The sequence below is a fragment of the Mugil cephalus genome, chromosome 8 (assembly GCF_022458985.1).
Source record: "Mugil cephalus isolate CIBA_MC_2020 chromosome 8, CIBA_Mcephalus_1.1, whole genome shotgun sequence".
Classification (NCBI taxonomy): Eukaryota; Metazoa; Chordata; class Actinopteri; order Mugiliformes; family Mugilidae; genus Mugil; species Mugil cephalus.
In genome coordinates, this window is record NC_061777.1 from 24,545,414 (window position 1) to 24,555,794 (window position 10,381).

General features: G+C 41.3%; 1 protein-coding gene across 2 annotated transcripts in view; it reads right to left on the reverse strand.

Moving 5' to 3' along the window:
- Positions 1 to 10,061, reverse strand: part of tncb (tenascin Cb) — a 75,509-nt gene extending 65,448 nt beyond the window's left edge. The window contains exon 1 of one of the 2 annotated variants that reach the window (XM_047591786.1): positions 10,000 to 10,061. The gene's annotated coding sequence lies outside the window, so the exon portion shown is untranslated. The remainder of the gene's footprint in view (positions 1 to 9,999) is intronic. The other variant, XM_047591785.1, reaches the window with a different exon arrangement.
- Positions 10,062 to 10,381: the final 320 nt, after the last annotated feature.

The following is a 10,381-nucleotide window of genomic DNA, read 5'->3' on the forward strand; positions in this document are numbered from 1 at the left end:
ATGTCTTAGGCTATTCAGACCACTTGCAAAAACACTTAAAATAGCACACAGCCAAGGCAATGCAGACAGTTTCTATACTGTCCAGGTGTGTAAAGTCTGTTGAGTCAAGAAGACTTCCAGCAAGTGCAAAGGTTTGGCTAAGAAAAGTTGGAGTTGGAACAAATTGCAGTGGAAACTTATAAATAGTGTACATGAAGGATGTGACTGTCATACGAACCATCTGTGGAGCAGTGAGACTCCATCGCAACACTTCTCTTCCACGCTGTTTTCAGTTATGATACTGTCATCTTGTTGCACCCTCTTCTTTGTCATTGGTTTCATAGCATGTGGTTGTAGTATTAAGTTGTCTACAATTCCTCATTACATTAATAAAGGGAAAAAACTGTCACGGTCAGTACAGATGTGAATGGAATTTTGCTTGTAGGGCTTGAAATATTAAAGTCATATTTTATTTTTAAATGCACCTCAAACAAAAGTCTATTTTTTATCTATTTGTTGAAGGTAGATTTCTCACACTTTTAAAAACTTGCATGGTTACTTATTATGGGGTTTTCTGTGTTCCAGGATCTACACGAATCAGACCATTATGACCATCTTCCTACTGTGCAGGTCTCCCTTGTGTCTCCAACTGTTTTGTCTGTAAATCTGTAAAACCTGCTTTACATCAACTTTAGTGCTCATAATGGTAGACTGGTGGTATCATATACTCCTAAATCACACACTTACACTATAACTGTCTTTGTAATTGCTATTTCATCACTGAGTGCAGACACATTAAGGAGAAATGATGACTAACAGCTCTTTAAGAAAAATACATTCCCCTGTACTGTGTATCATGTACCAGCAGGCAATAAACACTGGATTTAAATGAGCTTTTAAGAGGTCTGTGTGACAGACACTGTAAATTACAATCACGGCAACAACCTCATGTTACACTGCAGGTATGTAAAGACACAGAGAAAGTCATGCGTTTATTATTTTACATGACCACAAAGTTACAAACATGTGGCCGCTTCGCCTTGTGCTGAATGAAGCTGGATTTTAACAGCTTCTCTCTGCGCGCCCAAGTTCAACTTAATGACGTCATCGGAAGAGTTAGAGCAGATTTACGTTGTGACTTTCTGGGGAGAGTCAAGCAGCTGCAGAACAGACACATCTGCATGTAGTCTGATGAGACCGCGGTATTGTTTTTATGGAAGCCACTTACTGAGTTTAGTTAGACAGTTTTGAATTCACAGACACTGTGCATAAATCTTACTCTAAGACCTAACCAATTAAAAGCAACCCTAAAGGATAATGACCTCATCATTACAGTTTACCACCACCTAACTGCTGTGTTCGTACAGCAGAACTAAGGCAAAGCCCTATCTGGCCTTTGGGGCAGGGCAGGCACTGATCTGGGGTTGCAACATGTCCCCCAACATTATTGTCGAGGGCAATACAACAGTGGGTGGAGTGACACTAAGCAGCAGGCAGGCAGATCACTCCAACCCACTGGGCCACTGGCATGGCAGCCTACCGTCTGACCTTCAGCACATCATCACTTGGCCATTAACCAGACGAGCAGGGAGGAGAAGGGCAGTGTTTTAACAGCCACTTAGTGGGAGTGCTATGTAAACACATTTATCCTTGGATGTATGGAGCGTGGACATGCTTAAATCTTCTTCGCTGGTGGCTTGCTGGTGCTGGTGGTAAAGTGCAACACTTCACAGCAGCACTCGTACAGCACTCAGACTCATCACTGTCTAATAAATCAGCAGAGAACATACCACGCTGGGGTTTAAGCTCTGAGAGTGGTCCTCTGGCTTGCTGTCTGGCACATGCCTTTGGATTTGCACAGGAAAGTAGCACCCGAAATGGACTCTACTGAAAAGATATATCTTCTAATGTGAACAGTAAACATATCTGTTGGTAAGTGTGTAGCCCGGCAGCCTGGCAGAGCAATACGAGAGCCATTCTAGAGAGATGGCAGCCTGAATAATGCGGGCGCTTGTTCTGTCTGAATGAAAAGGAGTTGGCAGTGGAGCAGCTCGGCTGGCAGATAATCTGGTGGCACAGTGCCACTCTCTCTCAGAGAGGGGAAGGGGTAAATTAAAAAAAAGAGGTCTCAAACTGAATCTGTCTTCATGCAATCACTAGACCATAGGAGAAACTAAGCAATTGCACATTCCAGCAGTCTTTAAGTTGCAAGACTTGCAGTTGATAGGTGAAATAACAACTACAAACACATAATTGAGCTCAGAGGAGGTCGCACCTTGGTGTACATACCTGTTACAATCATACACCAGCCCCCCTAGAGAGGCTGTGCCCATGGAAACAGGAGCCTGAGAAAAGAGCTATGCAAGGTGCCTTTCCCTACCCTTCTTTCCCCTTTTGCTACCATTAATTGGTTGCCAACAGCACTTGACTGTAGCGAGTTCAAGCCTCCCCCTCGGCAGGTCTTTAGCTCAGTCCAGAGAAAAGCCGGGGGCCAGATGAGCGGACGGGTTTTGCCAGTTCTCAGCGCCAAGCCACCAGAGAACTGCATCGTCTTCACTGATTAGATGGCCGTTATGTGTCACACAAGTCTGGGCTAAGCCTCGGTCTACTCTTTATTTGGAGGAAAGCTCTGTTTAGGGCGTCACGTACTGGAGGAAATTATTTCGTCTCGTTAGTCTCAGGCCACTGGTGACAAGGTGGGGGAGATCATCAGTTCCCTCCTAACTAGGTCACTGTGTTATTTAAGTCCAGCAGGAGACTGGAAGCAAGAGAAGGCTGAATGCTTAAACTCCCCCTCACCCACCGCTGTAGATCTTGTTAAAAGTTGCCGTAGAATACAAAGAGAGGAAAAAAGAACTACCCTAATTTCATTCTGTGTAAAACACAAGATTTCAGCCCTGTGATAGCCCTACAATCCTACAAGGTTATGTATGTATGCCCAGTATGGCTGGAATGAACATTTAGCTCTGACCACCATATAAATCTTTAAACCTATGAGGTGTTCAAGCTCTTTATAACTTTATAAGGTTAGTACTCTGTGACATGCTATCAGCAAGCTGAGGATCATTTAACAGAAATGGACCTGATGGTGACCATAGCTGAGAGTGTCATCTGGAGACTGGAGCCAAAAAGCCAAGTCATCAGTATTAGTGGCCTTCCTTTTAGATTATTATTTCTTTTTCATTTCACATGATTATGTTAGAAATTTACACCTTTCCTGCTACAGCAGACTCAACTTTGGACAACCTCAGTCAGCATCTGTAGCTCGAGGTGACGGTGGCTCTGAAAAAAAGTGCTGAATTGCCTGAAATTAGGTCCCTCTCAAGTTAAACGTTGGGACTCTCAATGACTTTAGCAGATATCGTCTTACACCACTATGGCTTGAGGTTGAGATGAGAGACTCTGAAAATGTGAGCACCTACGCAGCCATTAAACATTCAGAATGGTTGTGGTAAGACATGCAAGGGCAGTGCAATGAAAAGTTGCTTGCTACTTTGCCATAGGCCTTTTCTAAAGACTCGGCCCATGTTTTTTTTTTTTTTTTTTAACTACATTACAGAAACACTGTCTTTGTCCTTTAGTGGGACAGAAGCTGTAGGTCAACATGTACTGATGGCATTGCTTTGCAAATAAGTTCAAAGGAAAAAAGACCCAAAAATCCAAATATAGCACAAATTTTAATAGAACTGCAAAGGGAATTTTAAAATGAACAGTTGTTATCAACCACTTTTTATAGTAAATATTAGGAGTTGTTATATCAAGATAAACAGCTTGAATGCTAATCTGTCCTGAATTGGTGCTCCAGCTAGCTGCCATTCATTGCTTGCAGACATGAAGACGCAACAGCGGGTGGTACAACAATGAAACATCCATCAAATGAAATGTGAACAAGTGATGAAAAATTAATGTAGAAAGCATGATGGCTGTTTGTGTGTTACTTTGAAGAGGTTATAGTTTTGCTCTTTGCACCACACAAATCTGATGTCTCCAGGGGAGTGGAGGCTTCAGTGGCTGCTGAAGTGATCTCGCTTACTTGAGTGCTAAATAAACTGCATTATTGATTTGTAAAGCTGGAAAGTTGGATTTTATATGTGACCAAACCCCTATTACATTCAAGTGTTTGCTAAAAAAAGCTTGTCAGTGTGAGGTACAGTACATTTATTAGTATGTCTCAATGTTTCAAAGCTGACATGGCCACAACGCATTTGACATCAACTGGCAAAGACTGGTTTACCAGAGCTGATGAAGGGAGTACCAACAGCAACAGGGACAAGTAGCGGAGTATGATTGAAAATCATAGGAAGTAAGCAAGAAGAAGTTATGATTCTCAACTTCATCTTAGTTTATATTCCCCTAACGGACCTAGTGCACTGGTGTGTTGGCATCATTCTGTAATTTAGTGCTAACTCTAGTCATGGGCTAGTCAGCTGTGTGCTTCATCATGTTGTGATTGGAACTGAAGTTAACAAATGTTAAGCTACTTTTAGTGAAATCCTTACTGCACAGGAAAAGGAGAAGACATTTGAGCGGGTGTTTTGTAGGAGGCTCAACAAGGGAGAGTTTTTCTGTGCTTGTCCAGCAACAGAGAGACATAAACGAGGAAGTGTATTTCAGACCCATCACAGCTGTTGCAGCTTCCATTGTTCCATAAATCTGACTTTACAGACGGTGTATTACACTCTAAATCAAAAGAAAAATGAACAACAAAAAACAAGTTTAAAACAAGGACACCTGGACTGCTCTTGTTCCAGCTTATTTCTTGGGTAAACCATGATCAACAGACATTACTTTCAAAACAATGGCCCAGAGACAATGACACACATTAAGTATGATCTTAACTTTTCTTGTTGAAGGCAAAAAAGATACTTAACTAAGGGCCGACACAGATACCACCTTTCTTCTCGTGGAAAGATTAGTAGTTGTAAAATAATTGGAGCTGGCTATGTAGCTATGGCATTTTCCTGAATAAATTCTTTGTGTTTCTGGAACAATTTTTAAATGTGATCCTAGGACTTCTTTAGCCAGCAGGCACACATTCACCACCTGCAAGGGAAGCCAAAAGTTCCGCTCAGTGCTTCAATAGTATTCCAGTTACAGTGTCGGATGCATGATGTTACTAAAGGAAATAGCAGTTATCTAAAGATGTCTCCTCATGATACATATATTCCACCAGTAGAGTTTCTCTGCTGTTCTGTTTATAAGACTCCTGGGCAAGCTCAATGCTGAATTGATGGAAAGCATGGCTGTAAGAAGTTATGCACTATATTCCACAGACTCATTCCAAAAACAATGTAAGCTAATGCTTGTCGCCTCCCAAGCCAGCACGGCAGCCCCTAAGGCCGCCCACCCCCAAAAGCAGAGCCCAGCCTGAAGGCATGGAAAGGTAATGGGGATCGGGAGTGGTGGGGGTTCTCCAGTCTAATAAGCTGCAAGGGGCTATTGCTCTGGGCTTCCTCTGCCTGCAGCGTTCTCCCCCAGCTTTGTTCTTGCTGTTATCTTTGGCGGCAGATAATCCTAAATGTGCTGCGTGGATCACAGCTGCTTCGCCAGGAATCAACCACCAGCTCATCATGCATGTTAAATTCATTACATATTCAAAAGGGAACTAAATCTCCTGCATATCTGTTTGCTGGAGGGCCATGTGTTTATGTGTTGGATGTATATGTGTGTGCGCATCAGCCCTCTCCTCAAACAAGCTTTGCTCCAGGCATTTTTCACCCGCATTTAACCTTCCCCTTTCATCTTTCCCCCTTGTTCGTATCCACCGAATGACTTGAAAACAGCTTGACTCTGAACTTCACTTGGTGAATTCTTTGGTGATGAGCGTAAGCAAAGGGGCTGTTGATGCACAGCTCCTGTAAAAATGCGTGAAGGCAGATGGATGATGACCGTGTGGGTGGGACTGTTACACAGGGTCAAGGCTCTAACCTCCATGTGTTCCCAAAGGACATGGTAGTACCTCGGAGTGAACAGGTCAGAGAGTGAAATAATTGATCTTACAGGGGTCGGAGGTCAAACTGACCAGCCTCTGGGGAAACAAACTATTTTCTAAAATATGGCAGTGTGCTTTGTTTTGAAAGAAAGTTTTGAATTGTGAATGTAATGTTGGACATATCTGGTGAGAATTAAACTTCTCTCATCTATAATGGAATGGCTACAGGTAAAGATGACCAACACTTCAACCATCCACTCATTATTTTGGTTTTATATTATGTGTCTCTCAAGTGTATTTTTAGGAGAAATGCTTCCACACATGTTGTAATATACTCATTTTATAGGTCTGTGCAAGACCAAATAATTATTAAACAAACTATTTGTTGCTGGCAGAGGCCAAAACAGGGGAAATGGGAGAGCTGGTTTCTTCTTTGGTTACAAAGTAGTAGTAATTATGAAAATAAACGATTCACTAAGTTTCCAAAAATATATTTATACGCTGCTTAAATAAGGACAAATTTGAAAATATGTTTCCAGGAAGGTAATTACATGGGTATTCTAAAACATCTGGAACACCTGGATTATGACAAATAATTCCATGAGAATATGCAAAAGTTTGATTTTAATACAATACAAAGCAGTTATAAAGTGAAGGCATTTATTAAAAATATCATAAAGTTAAATGGTCAGCAGAAGAACCCCTTCAAGATGTGCACTGTATACTCCACAACACATTATATGAGTCTTGATTAGTGTTGCAATGAGGCTTTTGCATAAATACGTCGATATGACTTATTGACACGTGGAACTGTTTTTATTCGTCCTCAACAACACCAAACCTAAACTAACCTCATTAACCGAACCTCTATGTTAGTTGGAGGTCAGTGCCTTGATGTCGCCATTGTGACATTTTGTGTTGTTATTCAGGTGTTAAGGCCCAGTATGATGCCCTGCTCCAGTGCCTTTACAAGTTAATTTCTTCACATACAGATCTGTAAAACTAAACCCCATTGATTCATTAATGCTACTCTCTAAGCCAACTTGGCAGTATGATATGGGGATCTTATCTAATAAGATCCTTCCTGAATATATCTTGAATTTTGTGATGAATAGAACCATTAGATAAAAGTTTTAAATAGAATTTCATAGAATCTGAATGTTAAAAAGTTTTATTATGAGGAAAATGTTGACAGATGGTGGAAGTTACTTTTATCACTGAGTGGTAAATGAGTCAAATGACTAATCAACTGCTCAGAAAATAACTGATTAAACAGAAAAACAATCAATAAGTTAATCAACTATTGTCGTTTAGACTAAATAAATTGAAAAACATATTAATTTGCAGCAGCCTTGGGCAGAAAATGGAGGTAAACAACAACTTGAAGGAGGAATACATGAGTGTGTAAATTATATATAAGTGTTAGCTGCTTCACATGGAACTCAGTAAAGCAAGCGCTATAGAGGGCTTAAGGGAGTATTTATTTCTTATAGTTAATTAGTTACCAGCAAACGTTACAGAGTATTGCAATGGAACTCAATTAACAAAGACTAGAACATCCATCCCTCAATGGGATAAGATGTATACATGCTCAGTATCCCATTTAATTACTCTATATCCCAACTATCCTGTTTGGATTTCTCATAAGAAGGATTGAAGCTAATCTGGACTTTTGGAAACAACAAAATGATAATGACTTGTGATAACTCTAAAACGCAATAAGTGGCTACTCTGAACGACAACAATTATAAAACCATAAATGGAGAAAATCTGTTGGGTTGAACAGAGGAGAAGCTGAGTGTATTGTGCTGTCAGTATCAAGCAAATCGGTTAAAGAGATCAAGGGAATCACTATACAATACAATCTCCAACGAGAGGGCGCATCTGTTTAGTGTAGCACATGACTTGTATCATTTACCAGTAGCTTGTGCATTTAAAATGCCTGTAGTAATCACATCACATTGTGAGATCTGCTCTGAGGGGATTTAGCCGCACATCGATCCACAATGTTAGATAAATTAGTCCTGTTGATAATGCGCTTGTTTGCGTGTGTGGCTCATTCAGAGGCCCTTTATCTATCTGTACATCCTCACCTCCACACTCACCCCCTAATCCTGTCCCCAGACAGGCTGATGCCAGATCAACAGTGCCTTCAGACTGGAGGGACCCCTGAGTCCGTAAATACTGCTGGCCAGGGGATCAGCTTCCATAAGTCACCCGCTACAATTATTTGCCAAGATGTGGGTGAGACAGTTAACTGCCCTTCATCTGATAGCTTCTAAAACAATGATGCTGCCATTTATTTGGTGAGGTAAATGTTTGTTTAATGCAAACTGATCATTAACAGTGAACAACATTCTGTCCTGTAGATACAGGATTTTTTCTGCATGTTCAGTTCCCCTACTTTGCACGGCCTCCCTACAGGTTACACTAACTATTAACTGGTATTACTTAACTCACAATTAACTCCATAGTTTGTTCTGGAACATGCTCTTGAAAGTTTGAACTTATTATAAAAATCATTGACCCATAAAATAAAGCATTGACAGAAATAATATAATATAGTATAATTATCCTTATATCTTACATATGCAGTGTTCTAAAGTACGTACTTTATGCAAGACAAGACAAATCTTTGAGCTGTTTGAAAAATTAACTTTCACCATTCAAACACTATTGATATATTTAAAGATCTCATCATGCAGACAATTGTGTAGTTGAATCTGATTATAGAGATAGGTAGGGGGTTAGCTGTAGTCACCACAACACCTCTGACATACATCTTGTACACATTTCTGGTTCTTTCCTCCTCAAAGTTAAAGTGGCTTTTACCCAGTCCCTTCAGGGCTTCACAGACTCAACCGTGCAATCTTCCAAACACAAAACCCAGCCAACCTGCTGCTTCCTAGACACCCTGAACTCAACACTTAAAAGACGTCTAAATCTGTGAAAACACCTGAAAGCTGGATCACTTTCACCTGCTGGCATTTTGAAGATCGAGGGTGTGAGCAGAATAAAATGACAAGGAGCAAAAGTCAAGCCACTGAAAAACACACATACTGGCCCACGGACAAGTCGGTATAGTTTCAATCATTAATACTGCCCAGCTCTTCCAATACATCAACGCAGCAGAGATCAAAGGTGCTGCATGTTTGTTCTTTGTTATGTGCAGAGTTCTTTTAAATAGGTCAGATCATATTGATGAATCTTCTTTCATTTACAGGTCGCATATGGACTGGGATTCACTGCCACGCCAGTGCATGCTCAGAATTTCTATCAGGTACTACGATCAGACACCCACACCCCCACCAATCCTCAGTTCAGCATAAATCTGTCTCAGCAGATCATCCTCCTCCTCACTTGCCATCCTATCGTGTCGCATTATAATCCCTTGTTTGAGGAGCACACAGCGAGATCAATGTTTCGATCACAGTAAATACACAAAGTGAGGAATTCTGATGTGAAACCCTGTCATAGCTCTATATGAAGTTTAAAAAAAAAATACATACAGGCTTCATCTCGCATATGCTCAGCTTGGGTCAGAGAGAAGCGAGGGGGTCCACCGAGCTTTTGATCACACTACAAAGTCTTTAAAAATGCACTCAGGTCAGTGGAACGGGATGCGGGATCAATAGCGCGTCTGAATCAACAGCCTTGTGGGTTTGTCATGTCAGCTTGATTAGATTCAGGAGGAAAGTGGGTTGATGAGTAAACATGACAGCATCAATATTGCATGAGTCTGAGCATCCAACGATTTCTGTCTTTAATGTCTGCAAAAGATCTGGGTCGAATACTCTTAATACTCCGGGACGGAAACGTTATCCTTTTTTTTCACATGGATTAAAGCTGCTGCATTGAGAAACATGGAACATAAAAGTGTCAACAGCGAAAAACAACATTAAAAGCAAAACAACCACAACAACCAACAACCAGTGCAGAGCCATGTGCTCAACGCTCAGTCGAATGGATAAAAAAAAAAAAAAAAGTGTAAGAATAAAAAACACAAACAGCCAACAAAAACCCCAAAAAAGCGGGGAACCTGTGACCTCAACCTGGCAATTCCATGAGAAGAAATGGAAAAAGTCTACCTTGTTTATACGGAGCCGGGGCACTTCAGTGGCATTGTCAGTGCTGAGCTGCAGGGTGCTTGTGTTTCCCCAGTGAACTGAGGCAGATGTCAGCAGAGACACCTGCTCTGGCTCAGCCTCCTCCTCCGCTGCCTGCCGGGCCCCGGTGTCGGGGGTCGCCGCCCTGCCCCAAAATACACCCATCGCTCAGCCCCCTGGCATGCTATTGTCTTAAGCACAGCCGCAGATTTATGAACTCATTAAGACATTTTTGCACTGTTCTCATCTGTTGCATCTTTTTAAAATGTTGTAAATTAAGGAAAATGACAGCAGGTAACACATTGAGGGGGATCTCGAGCATCTTCGCATGTGCAAAAATATGACTATGATCGCTTTAATGAAA